This window comes from Mercenaria mercenaria, chromosome 16, assembly GCF_021730395.1.
Source record: "Mercenaria mercenaria strain notata chromosome 16, MADL_Memer_1, whole genome shotgun sequence".
In the NCBI taxonomy this organism is placed as follows: domain Eukaryota; kingdom Metazoa; phylum Mollusca; class Bivalvia; order Venerida; family Veneridae; genus Mercenaria; species Mercenaria mercenaria.
The window spans coordinates 16019359-16034404 of NC_069376.1; the positions used below are offsets into that span (position 1 = coordinate 16019359).

The 15046-nt window shown below is 35.1% G+C and overlaps 1 protein-coding gene across 1 annotated transcript in view; it reads right to left on the minus strand.

The window, feature by feature from the left end:
* The window catches only part of LOC123539626 (uncharacterized), a 91422-nt gene extending 77145 nt beyond the window's left edge, over positions 1 to 14277 (minus strand). Inside the window, exons 1-2 of the mRNA XM_045324303.2 lie at positions 14116 to 14277; positions 167 to 229 (exon numbers count right to left, since the gene is read on the minus strand). The gene's annotated coding sequence lies outside the window, so the exon portion shown is untranslated. The remainder of the gene's footprint in view (positions 1 to 166; positions 230 to 14115) is intronic.
* Between the last annotated feature and the right edge of the window lie 769 nt (positions 14278 to 15046).

Sequence of the window (15046 nt, forward strand, 5' to 3'; positions counted from 1 at the left end):
TCGACACGATCAGAAACCAGATGATGTAAAAAAGAATGGACCGACTGACTCACGAAGCCGAGTAGTTCTTTCCCATTTTTTTAGAAGGTGCAAACATTTCTTTTTGAAATGTTTCAAATACCAAAAATTTAGATGATATTTCATAAACAACTTAAATATCACATACCGGAATGCTGGCAGTTTCAAGAAAAAGTAAGTTGACTATCATTTGATCTGCAAGCTGAGCGTTCTGAAAAAAAAAACAACAACATTATTTGTGGGTAAAATACTTGAAAATAAAGACGAAAATGTATTAAAAACTTTTGCAGACATAGACAATATATGTTAAATCCAAAGATTTGTTAACATCTGCAAATTTCATGGAACTTTAAAAGTGTTTTATTTTTTTCTATACCGAGCTTTAGACCACAAAGCCATGCAACATTTTACTACAATTGTATATAAATATATACCACAATTTCAAAATATATTTTATTCCAACTGTAGGATTACACTGACGATTAAAATGCAATATCACTACACGTTTCTTACTATGATGTAATATTATTTATTTGTAACATAATTATATACTTTTGTTTTTACTATTGCTTTCGCTTTGTTCAGACCTATATTTATATAACACAATAAAATATTCAACACATTCCATATTTCTATCATATTTTTATATCATATTTTAAGTATAACAATGTGTTTGTTTGACTGTAATTGTCCTTAATATACTATGTTGTAAATGCAATGTAGTATGCCGTTCCATTATAAAACCTATATTAGTGACTTTTATAATTATTGCATAATAAAATGTTACACTGGCTTTCTTATGTTTATGCAGAAACTAGAAACAAGTATACTCAGGGCAAATCAAATTGTACCATATTTTACAAATAAATGTAATTCCTTTGGCATAGCAACTGAAATCCAAAGCTCCACTCATCAAACAGATGAAGGTTAGAAAGGCCGTGGATGAAAATTTTAAAATTTAATTAGCTAGGTCCTGTAAACCATTAACGTTCTTAATATGAAATTTAAATGTCTTAAGTGTTATTGTTGTATTAATGACTTAAAGCACGCCATGCCAACGACGTCACAAGTTTTTCATGACTTTTTTAACGTCACGTCCAAATCCCTTTCGTGGCATACATATTCCATTTACTCTAATTTGGATGAATACTTAAAATTTCAGATTCATGAGAAAAGAATGTTTTTAATGAGCTTTGTTACACCATTTTTGATTTTATTGTAACTAATACAGGTTTCTCGTGGAAACGCCATTATATATTTTATGCTGTGAAAATTTTGTTCTTGAATATTTGTTAAATTTGATCATTAATGAAACTAAGTTCAAATTGTTAATCTTCATTCATCAATTAAGATTTTATAGCCGTGATTGTTCATTGTCAGTTTGTTTGTGAGGAAACAAATTGTCTTAATATCGAATATGCAAAATTAAACGACATATTCAAGAAATGAGTAAGAAAATTCTATTAAATACTATGTAATGGTAGGACACATCTTATTTAACAAATTAAGTCACAATTGCCCCAAAAATCCAAAGATATAAACACACGAATAGATAATATCAATTAATTTTGACTTAATTCAAGTTTCGTTGGATCTTACAAAATATACAAAAATGCTTTTAAAACAAAGGATTATAATGCCTGGACCCAGGGAAGAAAAAATTGAATAAGTTACACTTAGAACATTCAAAAGGGTAAGTAATCCATCAGTTTCAATTGAAACATGTAAACTGTGAAAATTTTAAACAGAAGAAAATGCTGTACTAGAATTTATTATCCCAAATTTAAACTTACATAAATATTTTCCCTTTACCCCAAAGCCATCGGAGAAAATATTCAAAGGAATTTCATACTAGAAGTCATTAAAACTATCATAAAGGACAACACATCGCAGTTGGTAAAATTTTTCCCCTTACATAAAAGTATATTGATTTAATACCCAAAAACAGGGCCCTTAATGGGATATTGACATTATAAATACAAACATTTAAAAAAACATTAGTACTTTAACATACGAACTATAACATTATTTCTTTTGTTTTTTAAAAGTATTATTTTTTTAACACCAGACCCAAAGGTAGGATGACAATAACGACAGTCACCGCCGGCGTCCGTCTCCGTCCGTAAACTTTTAATTTAATGACACTCCCATAATAGGCCAATTTCATCAAACTTCACAGGAATGTTCCTTTTGCTGAAGCTCTACAAAAATTATTCAAAGAATTGTTCCATGCGAACCTGGTTTGATGGCAACAAAAAGGGAAAAAACATTAAAAATCTTTTCTCAAAAAAACCAAAGCCCTAGAGCTTAGATGCTTAGTGTGAAGCTTGCCTTAACCTCTACAATTTTGTTCAAATCATGACCCCCCGGATAAAAAATTTACCCGCCCCAGGGTACTTTTTTTTTACATAGGAAAATCTTAAAAAAACTTCTTCTCAAAAACCAAAATCTAGTGTAAGAATTTCCAGTACATTCCCATGACTTCTACTAAAGTTCTTAAATCATGAAATTGGGGGGAAAAAACTGACCCCGCCCAGGGGGACTTGATTTTACAAGGAAAAAACTTCAAAAAGTTTCTAAAAATTTAAAACCAAAAAAGGGGTTTTGGTTAGATATTTTAAAGTAGTTGCCTGTGGATCTCTACAAAATTTATTCAAATATGACCCCGGGGATAAAATGACCCCCTCCCAGGGGTACTTTATTTTACATACTGGAAATTTTTTAAAAAAAATTTAAAAAAAACAACCAGAATCCTAGATCTTAATATTTTTATGTAGCATTTCCTAGTAGAATCTACAAAATGTCTTTAAATCATGACCCCCGGGGGCAAACGACCCCCCCCCAGGGGGGATTTTTATTGTGCATAGAAAAATCTTCAAAAATTTTTTAAAAAAAACCCAAGGGCCCATAGCTTTGAATTTCACACGTAGCATTGAAGAGGGCTTCTACACAAATTTTTCAAATCTGTCCCCGGGGGGCAAAAATTTACCCCCCCAGAGGTCATTTATTTTTCGTGAAAACCGTCAGAATTTTCTAAAAAAAAAAAAAAGAGGACCTAAAACTTAAATATTTTTAATTGGATTGCTAGTGATTCTACAAAACATTTTTTAAATCATGACCCCCGGGGGCAAATGGCCTTTTGCCCCATGGGTTATTGATTGTACATAGAAAAGCTTTAAAATTTTTTAAAAATAAACAGAAAGGGCCTAGAGCTTGAATTTGACCGTAGCTTTTCAGGGGACCTCTACAAAAAATTTTTCAAAATTTTACCCCAGAGTCAAATGACTCACCCCTGGGGGTTACTTAATTTTGCTAGGGAAATCTTCAAAAAATTTCTAAAAAAAAACCAACGGCCCAGATTAGATATTTAATGTGCTTCCATGTGAACTTTACAAAATTTTTTCAAATCAGACCCCGGGGCAAAATTTACCCCGTCCCGGGGTTTCCCTTTATTTTTCAAGGAAAAGTTTTAAAAAATTTTTAAAAATAACCAAAGGCCAGATCTTAGATTTTGAAATGTAACTTGTAGGGACCTACAATTTTTTTCAAATATTCCCGGGGTCAAAATTTACCCCGTCCCCGGGTTATTTTATTTTTTTCATAGAAAAATCTTTAAAATTTTTATAAAAAAAAACCGAAGGCCGATCCTAGATATTTCACAATTTGCATTGCCAGTGAAACTCTACAAAATTTGTTCAAATTTGCCCCCCGGGACACAATTGACCCGTCCCGGGGGCACTGATTTTTTTATAGGAAAAATCTTTAAAAACTTTTAAAAATAAACCAGAAGACCCAGATCTTGGATATTTTACATTAGCATTGTGGGGGACTTCTACAAAAATTTTTTAAATTATGACCCCGGGGCAAAAAGGCCCCGCCCCTGGGTATTGATTGACAAAGAAAAATCTTCAAATTTTCTAAAAAAAAACAGAAGGCCCAGAGTTAGATATTTGACTGTACTTCAGTGGACCCCTATAAAAATTGTTCAAATCTTGACTCCCAGGGTCAAATTGACCCAGCCCCAGGGTGTGACAGGAAAGGCCGTACCGGCGACAGTAACCATAAAAACAAATCAACACCCTTTACAATATTTACAAATTTATTTACAAAAGATGATTATTAACAATGAATATATATGAAAAGAAAAAAAAAAACGATTATAAGAAAGAAAAAAAAAAGAAAGTTCAGTATCTCTAGATACAAAGTTCTTATAGTCCATTCTAATCTGACGTGACACAGGTCTTTATGTAATTGCGAACTTTAAGTAGCACAAACAAAACAGATTTTCTAAATTCAGTCCTTTTAAACCGTGAATACGTTGATTCCGTGTTGGGCTCCCTATGGTGGTAGGTGATTGCATCCCTGAGCTGACTTCAGAGGATAACAAAAATCATCGTCTTTGCGGTTTACGGCACAACCATGGGACGAAAGCTCTGCGCTGGGAATATCACATCCAGGCGAGTGAAGAAAAGTGAACCTCGGGCATTGTACTTCCGGGTTATGACATCACCCAGGAAAAAATCGTCTGGCGGAAGAAGCTCGTTTCGAGCATAAATTTCTAGCAAGAAAATAATTCAGACATAGATTCGTCTATAAAGTCGTAAGGGTTTGGTGTGCGCAAGGCATATTCTAGTCCAGACTATTTAAAGGATAATGCCCCGCCAAATACTAAATTTCATGGGATTCACGGCTAAGCCGTGAGCTATGACTATTGTCATTTTCACGGGATTCACGATATAGCCGGGAAATCTAACTACTTTGGCGCGAATTTAAATTGACAATTTGAGGCCCATTATAGTGGTTTTGGGGATAAAAAACATAAATTACTGAAGTTTATAAAATATCAACTTTCTTATTACTGAACAGAATTTAATAAAAATTTACATGGAAATTTAAGTTATGAAATACAGAAAACATGAGAGGTATTTCATGCGTGAAATCTGACATTTACCTCAATAACTCAAAAATTTACAAAAAGATGATGCAATACCTGCATTTACACTACAGATAAATAAGGCCCGTATGTCAATTTGTGACACACGTCCCCCCTTAAAAAGAAAATTTATAATTTTCTTAAATGAAAACAAATTGGCATACTGCACATAGCAAACACAACAAAAAAAAAAACACGCTGTCACTATCTGTACACCATATAATATAGCCACCTGTCTACACTTACTTAAATAATCTGCACCTACATTTTCTCTACCAGGAATTGCTCTGATACTGATCCTATATGGCTGCAATGCCAATGCCCATCTCATCAGCTGGAGTTGCTAAGTTTCGCTTTATTAAAATAAGTGAGCGGCTGATGATCTGTCTCTAATACAAAGTCTTTACCGAACAAATACCGGTGAAACTTAGCTACTGCCCATACTATCGCTAAAACACTCCTTCTCTATCACTGAGTACTTTTGCTCCCTAGGTAGCAATTTTCTACTAGCATACGCTACAGGTAATTTCTCTCCATCACTTTCCTGAAGCAATACTGAGTCTAACCCTACATTGAAGCATCTACTCTAAAATATAAAAGTCTGATCTAATCTGGCAACTTCAAAATAGGCGGACCCATTAAGCTAGCCTTCAAAGTCTGGAAGCCTTTTCTTGACTTTCACCCCACTCTACAAGATTTGGCTGACCCTTTTTCGTCAAATCTGTGAGCGGAACTGCAATGGCGGCAAAATTGGGGATAAACTTTCTGTAAAATCCGACTACACCTAAGAACGAACGTATTGCCTTCTTGGTTTTCGGTCTCTCGGCATCTTGTATAGCCTGTACTTTTTTGGAATGGTTCAAGGGTCTGAACATCTCCTATCATGTGCCCTAAACATTCTAACTTCTGAAAACCTATAAAACACTTAGTCGGTTTGCTGTTAACTTACCCTCTCTTAGTCTGGTTAACAACTCAGTAAGGGCTACTACATTTTTGGGCCATGTGATTGTATACACCAGGATATCATCTATGAAGCTATCTGAGTGCCCTAGGTCCTTCAAAACCTTCCGCATCAGTCTACAAAACGTTGCTGGTGCGTTAACTAATCCAAAGGGCATCTTACGGAACTGGAACAAACCTTTCGGGGTTTCAAAAGCAGTCATGGGTTTTGCCTTTTCAGACAAAGGAACCTGCCAGTAACCTTTGCTCAAGTCTAGTTTAGAAAAATATCTATACTTAGATTAGCTTTGAAAACATTTCCTCCATGTTTGGCATAGGTTCAGCATCGAAAACCGTCAGTTTGTTGACCTGACGAAAATCTATACAGAACCTTATACTGTTATCTTTTTTCCTTATGAGGACAATAGGGGAGGAAAATGGAGCATTTGATGGTTCGATTACTCCAACCCCAACATTTTATTACTTCCTCTTTTACTACTGGCTGTGAATGAAAAGGAATAGGATAACCCTTTACTCTTATCGGATCTGTAGTTGACAACTGAATATCATGTTCAACTAAGTTAGTATTTCCAGGAATATCTGTCAGTACATCTGAGAAATTTTCTAACAAATCTACTACTTCTTGCTTACATTCTACTGGTAACTCTGGATTTACCTCTACATCTTTGTACGTTTCTGTACCCTGCTTTATAGGACACAAAACTATATCCTTTTCTACTCTACTCGAAAACTCATCACTACTTTCATTCGGATCTAATCTGTCATAATCTCTCTGATCCTCCTCTACAATAGCTGCTCCAACCTTACTTAAAATACCCTTATCTGGTATAGACTTACTATCATCCTTCCTTTCACAGTACTGTTTCAGCATGTTTGCATGAAACGTTTTCAACTTTCCGTCTACATCTATCCTGTAATCTAGTCTATTTACTACCTCTACTACTACGTAAGGACCCTTCCAATGTAAACAACAACTTATTATGTTTCGTAGGTAACAATACAAGTACCTTACTACCTGCCTTAAACCTCCTATCTCTAGCCTTCCTATTGTAATACTTTTTGTATCTAGCACTACTTTTTGCTAATGTTGCTGAGCTATCTTACACGTATCTTCCAACTTTTCTTGCAAATCCATAACATACTGGTAAGTGGTTTTAACCTCATCATTCTCCGTCTTACCAGCCCATAACTCTCTTAGCACAGTTATCGGTCCACGGATTGTTCTGCCGTAAAGTAACTCAAAGGGAGAAAATCCCAAACTTTCTTGCGGAACTTCACGGTAAGCAAACAACATAGCATTCAAATACCTATCCCAATCTCTAGGTCTCTCACTACACATACGCTTCAACATTTGCTTCAAACTACCGTTAAACTTCTCTACTAAACCGTTACACATAGGGTGATACGGTGTTGTAGTTAACTGCCTTAATGACAATAACCTACTTACTTCTGCCATAAGTTCTGACGTAAACTGCGATCCACAATCGGTAAGCATTTCCTCTGGCACTCCTAATCTACTGTACATATCTACTAATGCCTCTGCTACTCTCTCAGTTTCAATACTAGGTAGTGCTATGGCTTCCGGATATCTAGTAGCATAATCTACCATAGTCAAAATGTACCTGTTTTTCCTATCAGTCATAGGTTCGATCGGACCAACGATATCGACGGCAACTCTCTTAAACGGAGTATCAATCAAAGGCATTTTTCCTAACGGAACTTTACTTACTCTACCCTTAGCTATAGTACGTTGACAAATACTACATGACTGACAGTACCTCCTAACCTCTGCCATTACTCCTGGCCAGTAAAATTCGCCTAATACCCTATCACTAGTTTTCCTTATACCTAAATGGCCTGACAGTAATGAATCATGTGCAACTTTCATTACAGTTTCTCTAAGACATTTAGGTACAATCAACTGTCTACTTTTGTCTAAATTCTGGGCGGTATACTCTCTATATAACAATCTATTCCTTATCACTGCTTAATCGTACCTTCCTCAGCCTTCTTTCTACACAAATCTAACGTGCTATCTTTCTGTTGCTTTTCTAAGAATTCCTCTCTAGATATATCTAAAATCTGAGACGGAACTTTAAGCTTTACTTGCTTCTTAACTTTGGCTTGCGCCCTAGTTTCTACTGCTGACGCTAAACTACTAAACTGAGGTTCTACAGCTCCCTCTACATTACCAATTATAACATCATTGGTAGGATTATCTACAACCAACGCCTCTACTGTACCCTTGAAATACGGACAATCAATATCTATTCTAGCTACATCTAGCCTATGTTCACTCCCATCTATGTACTTACATCTACGGGTTTTCTCTAAAAACTGACTTGCTTCTACTAAGTCCCGTTTCACTATCACACATGTACAACCTGTATCTCGCATAGCGATTACATCCCTACCATTACAAGTACCGGGTTTTGTAGGACATGTACTTACACTAAGCATACCTAACTCCTCAACATCACTTAGTTCTATAATGCTATTTCCACTCTCTGACCTATTGACTTACTCCTATTTTCTATCTCTATTTCTTCCTCTACCTCTACTCCTAGATCGGTCACGGCCTCTACCTCTATTTCTACTTTCCTTACTATTTCTATTCTCCCCTTTACTACTTTCCTGTTCCTGCTCTACTTCTAACTCTGCTGCTGCATTAGCACTGTTACCGCCGTACTTTCCACTCCTACAGTAATAGAACTATGCCCTATTCGACCACACTTATAACACTTCAGTACACCAAAGGGTTGATAACCTCTACCTCTATTAGCAACATTGCTACTACCTCTATTACTAGTGCCTACATTTTCGACTACTAGGATAGTGTCTCTGAGGTATATCATATGGTTTATAGCTCCGGTCCTTATTTTGGTTCGATTCACGACATACTTGTGACCTCCCCGAGTCTTTGCAAACAAATCTGCATCTTCTGCTACATCCTTAGCTTTAATAACTTCTTACTACCTCAAGTTCTGGTATAGTTCTCTATTACATACATCTAAAATTGGTCCCTAAGAATAAAATCTAACAATCCTTCGTACGTTTTCTCTACCTTACTCAATCTAAGCCAACCATCTAAATATCTACTTATTCTGGCTAGAAACATTTACAAAGGTCTCATTTTTCCCGAGGCCTCTCAGTTCTAAACTTTTTCTTATAGCCATCGTCAGTGAGTTCGAACTGACGTAGCAAAGCGGCTTTCAGTTTATCATAATCCTTCCTATCTTCCAACGGAAGCCTATCAAAAACCTCTCTTGCCGTACCCTTTAGAAGGAACGGTAAGTTAAGTGACCATATCTCTTTATCCCAATCCTGCGCAACAGCGTACGTTTCGTACACATTCAAGTACGCATCCATGGAATCAATTTTCTCATCAAAGGGAGACATCTTAACCTTTACCTTTTTCTTACTCATCTTTTCTAAGTCTGTCTTAAACTTATGCTCTGTTTCTAATTTCCTACTTTCTGCTTCCTCCTTTTCTGTTTCTAACTTCCTAGCTAACATTAACTTCTCCTTTTCCATTTCTAACTTATCTAGTTCTAACTTACGTTCGTATTCTAACTTATCTAGCTCTAACTTACGTTCTAACTCTAACCTTTCCTTCTCAGCCTCTAAGCTACTACGTCGTTCATATTCTATCTTTTCCTTCTGCAACCTAACTTCTAACTCTAATCTTTCCCTATCTGCTTCTAACCTTTCCTTCTCTCTTTCTCTCTCTGTTTCTACTCTTAATCTCTCTGCTTCTAAACTACTTTGTTTTTCATATTCTATCTTTTCTTTCTGCAACCTAGCTTCTAACTCTAATCTATCTTTCTCTGCTTCTAACCTATCTTTCTCTGCCTCTAATCTACTATGTCTTTCCTCACGTTCCCTAGCCTGCTCTTCCTTAACAAAGTTACGTAACTCCTCTCCTTCATAACCTAACTCTTTTCCTACCTTCGTTAACTCTACTACACTAGTCATGATTACACTACGTTAACACTATATAACACTACAGTACAACAGCTACTATAACAACCTGAGACACTAGTTAAACAATCGTGAGGGAATACTAGACTACACTAGTTTACACTAAGGCTCTAACAGTTACCACTGAAGCCAAAACAAAGTACTATACACTACGTATATACTACACAAAACGTCCTCACTAAAATAATAATACACTAAGTTGCGCAACAGTACTATGTGTCAATCAAGGTTGCATAGGCAACAATCAACAAAGTACAGTGACAGTAGGCTGTAACAATACCCTAGCCTTATCAAATATCAATCAACTGTAACTAGTGTTAACACTTTAGTGTAACAAATAAACAAAAATAAATCAAAGTGCTTTATCCTAAGATAAAGTATAGGTATAACACAACTGTGTAGCACTAAAACTTAAAAGTAGGTTAAAAGTATATGCAAGTAAACAAGCTTGCTAACACACACAAATTAAAAAAAAAAAATACTGTATCTGGTATGTATACAGCACACTAATACCTAATAGGATCTGGGAGAAGTAGGGCGACGCACAAGTAAGAGTGAGTAGGATAACTCTCCTTGTCAAGGGCGGTCACTCTCAGCACAAATATATGGTGGCTTAATCATAGAGTGACACAAAATAAACCCAAAAGAAAAATAAAAGGAACGAACTCACCCCAGAATCCAAGTGTCGTAAGCAACTGTCTATCAGTCTGTGACCACTAAAGCTGGTTAGCTGAAGCTATGGATCTGTCCTTGTCTTGTCTGAGGTAAGACGTCACTCTGAAAAATGAATAAAACTATTTATGTGTACCAATAGAACAAAACAAGAGGAATCTTTACAAATTATTGCTCTGTTAATGGGTGTTAATAATGTTCGAATAGCTACTGTGTCTGGTCGACCAATCCCACTTCTGACACCATTGTGACAGGAAAGGCCGTACCGGCGACAGTAACCATCAGAACAAATCAACACCCTTTACAATATTTACAAATTTATTTACAAAAGATGATTATTAACAATGAATAGATATGAAAAGAAAAAAAAAACGATTATAAGAAAGAAAAAAAAAAGAAAGTTCAGTATCTCTAGATACAAAAGTTCTTATAGTCATTCTAATCTGACGTGACACAGGGGCTTTAATGTAATTGCGAACTTTAAGTAGCACAAACAAAACAGATTTTCTAAATTCAGTCCCTTTAAACGTGAATACGTTGATTCCGTGTTGGTCCCTATGGTGGTAGGTGATTGCATCCCTGAGCTGACTTCAGAGGATAACAAAAATCATCGTCTTTGCGGTTTACGGCACAACCATGGGACGAAAGCTCTGCGCTGGGAATATCACATCCAGGCGAGTGAAGACAAGTGAACTCGGGCATTGTACTTCCGGGTTATGACATCACCAGGAAAAATCGTCTGGCGGAAGAAGCTCGATCGAGCATAAATTTCTAGCAAGAAAATAATTCAGACATAGATTCGTCTATAAAGTCGTAAGGTGGTGTGCGCAAGGCATATCTAGTCCAGACTATTTAAAGGATAATGTCCCGCCAAATACTAAATTTCATGGGATTCACGGCTAAGCCGTGAGCTATGACTATTGTTTATTTTCACGGGATTCACGATATAGCCGGGAAATCTAACTACTTTGGCGCGAATTTTAAATTGACAATTTGAGGCCCATTATAGTGGTTTTGGGGATAAAAACATAAATTACTGAAGTTTATAAAATATCAACTTTCTTATTACTGAACAGAATTTAATGAAATTTACATGGAAATTTAAGTTATGAAATACAGAAAAACATGAGAGGTATTTCATGCGTGAAATCTGACATTTACCTCAATAACTCAAAAATTTACAAAAAGATGATGCAATACCTGCATTTACACTACAGATAAAATAAGGCCCGTATGTCAATTTGTGACACAGGGGTTACTTGATTGTCTACGTACATAGGGAAATCTTCATAAATTTTCTAAAAATAAACCAGAAGGCCTAGATCTTAGATATTTGATATGTGGCATTGCCTAATAGACATCTTAAACTTTGTTCAAATCATGACCCCGGGGTAAATTGGCCTCTGCCCCAGTGTTTACTTGATTGCACATCGGAAAATCTTCCAAAACATTTTTAAAAATCATCAGTTTAACATTTGAAACATGTAGCTCAAATTATTCGGGTGAGCGATCCAGGGTCATCATGACCCTCTTGTTCACAAATACTAGTATTGTTTCGTGTTTACGAAAAAGAAAAGGAATATGTTATCTAAAACAGAAGTACGCGATTTTTTTCGCAAAATAACAAAAGTACAAAGTATATTTAAATATTATTTCATCTTTTTCGAAATTCAAATCGTAAAAGGAAAATGATGTTTCACTAAATTTAAAGGTAATTTTAATGTCTTTTGGATGTATAGAATCCAAAGTGCATGCTTTGAGGATGGATAGGTTGTCATGTTATTTGATTTTTAACATGGACGCTAACAACATCATTCCTTGTTACCATGCGCACGAAATTACTGATCACACCCTTTCCAAAGTATGCACTTTGAATTACATTCATGTGAAAGACATTTAAAATTACTTTCAATTATGTGCAGAACAAGTGGTCGTACATTCTCTGACAGATTACTGTGCATCTTAACTCTAAACCGAGATACATTAGACGACAAACATCTTGAATGCCTTGTTTATTTGTTAATAAAACGGAACAAAAAAATACGACCAATATACATTCAAGAAATCTCGCATTTGTTTTAGATTTTGAGAATAACTTGCATTTTGTAACCCTTTTGCTTCGGAGGAAGCGATACCTCTCTTTCATCAAACACAAATGCACTATTGTTAAAAGCAAGTTATAAAAGCAAGAAGAAATATGATATTAAAACATACCACACGTTAAATAATTCAAAATAACGTCCTAAAATTAGCGTGAAATGACCGGTTTACTGTAATCATGGTCAAATATCTCAAAAATAAGCACACGGACCTATACATTTTATTTCATTAAATTATAGGCCATGTCTTTATTTACAACTCTGAGAAGTTTCATCAAAATCTACATTGTAGAACAATTTCTATTCGCGAAAATGTTATGAAAGTTATGATTTTCCCATAGACTCCCATTTTGAAATATTGCGCGAGGTCCCATTTTTTTCAGATCAGTCTAGCAAAAAATCAAGCACACGACCCTATCTTTTTATTCTTTATTTGCTGAATTTTCTAGGTATATTCTTAAGGTTTGAAAAATCAGAGTTTTATCGAATTCTACATTGTAGAAATAATTTCGATCCAAACGTGCAGAACTACCTTAATATCAAACGCGATTAATAAGCATTTGGTAGGAGGTATATAATCGAAGTCAATCCTATTACTATTTTTACATTGCAGTTCAAAAACATTTATCAACACAAAATAATAGTAAGACATCGTTTTCTGTTGATAAGAACCTATCAGATTCCCGCAACATTGTAGTAAATCAGCTTTCTTATTGCGGATTTTCATCATGGTAATTTTTTCGTTTTTGTGTAAGCTTATTCATAGTCAACATCGTTAGCAAATACAGGTGACTCCTCTAGAATTCTAGTTAGCGGATAGAGCAACCTACAGAAGACGCTTCAATTCAAAACGATTCCCCGGTTTTAAAGTATGTCAGGTATAAAGCGTAGAACTTTTATCCAAATGTTTGTTACCATAAGTTGTAAAGCTGGGTCTAGAACTCACGACTCATAGTTTCATAGTTCTGTAGGTAAACAGTGTCACCACCACATCACTGTGTCCGCTATTATCATGAACCCTTTCCCTTTATCAATATTTAGCTTATATTAATATGTACTTGGTGCATGTCTGAAGCAACCCGTCTGAAATATTTTTCCATTACAGCTTCTTTTTGTTGTGGACCTACTATATAAATGCACAGCTCTGGCGCTGTGTTTTCGGTGCTCTGTGCTTCCGAGAAATCTACCCTTACCTATTATCTTCTGTTTTTACTTCAGGCTCAACATCATTTCTCAAAGTAAAGAAATACAGTCATGATATAGCAAAATTTACCGACTTATGTTTTTCATCATATTACAAAATACCAAAAACGTAACAGCAAGGGGTAATTTGTAAGCGTTACTTGCTTTAAGTTATATACATTATACTTAAAATACTTTACAAGACTAGAACATTGGAACAAATATTTCACTCGCACATGTATGGAAAACAGAAGAGAAGATCTTACTTACTACATGCTTATTCAAAAATGTCTAATCCATGTCACAACAAAGCTCCTTTTATTTCAAATAAACATGCAAAATCCCCATTTCAATCCTCCACTCAATATATTTAGAGTATTATCACATTATTTTATTACTGAGATTTAAAACAGTAGTACTAAAACAAATAAACTCGTTGATGATCCGATAATCGCATAATTATGTTTGACAAATTCAAAAAGCACGTTAATCATGCATGCTTTTAAATATTTTTTTACCTATTGTTAAATTGGACAGTAAGACAATACTACACGTAAATTTGGCCAATACCTCAGGACTAAATCATTGTGTATTAGAATTTTAGCAAAATGATAGCAAACAGACTGCACATACATAAGAATTGGAAATGAATAAAACGGAAATGATTTTCCCGTGCAACTGAAGGTCCGTAATAACGATGGAAAGTTAAGTGTCATTTTTTTTGCGAATAAGGGCATGAGAATCTTATACTGATGATATATATTACATTCTTCTAACTTTGTGCGAAATCTCTGCATATTTCTAAACACAAAGCTAATAACCTACATTTTGGTATGCAATTAAAACTCCGTTAGTTTTTACCCACTTTCATATCGGTTGTTCAACGTCATTATTACAGGCTAAGGACAATATGCAATAAATAACCGCCAAGTAATCATAATTCCATTTTATGCATTTTTCCTAATTTTATACATTGTCGTTTGTCATGTTAGCTTCGAGTATGTGTGTTTGTTGAGGAGTTGTTCAAATGTCGTAAACATTTATAGTTTCTTTAGATTGTTTTCTTTTTATAGAACGATATTTTGATTTTTTCTTGTTAGTCTTTATCGACAGATGATATAGCATTTCAGTACAATTGAGTTACTTCAGAATTAAATCTGCGAGGGGTGTTGAAATATTACCCGGAAAAGTGCTCTAATAT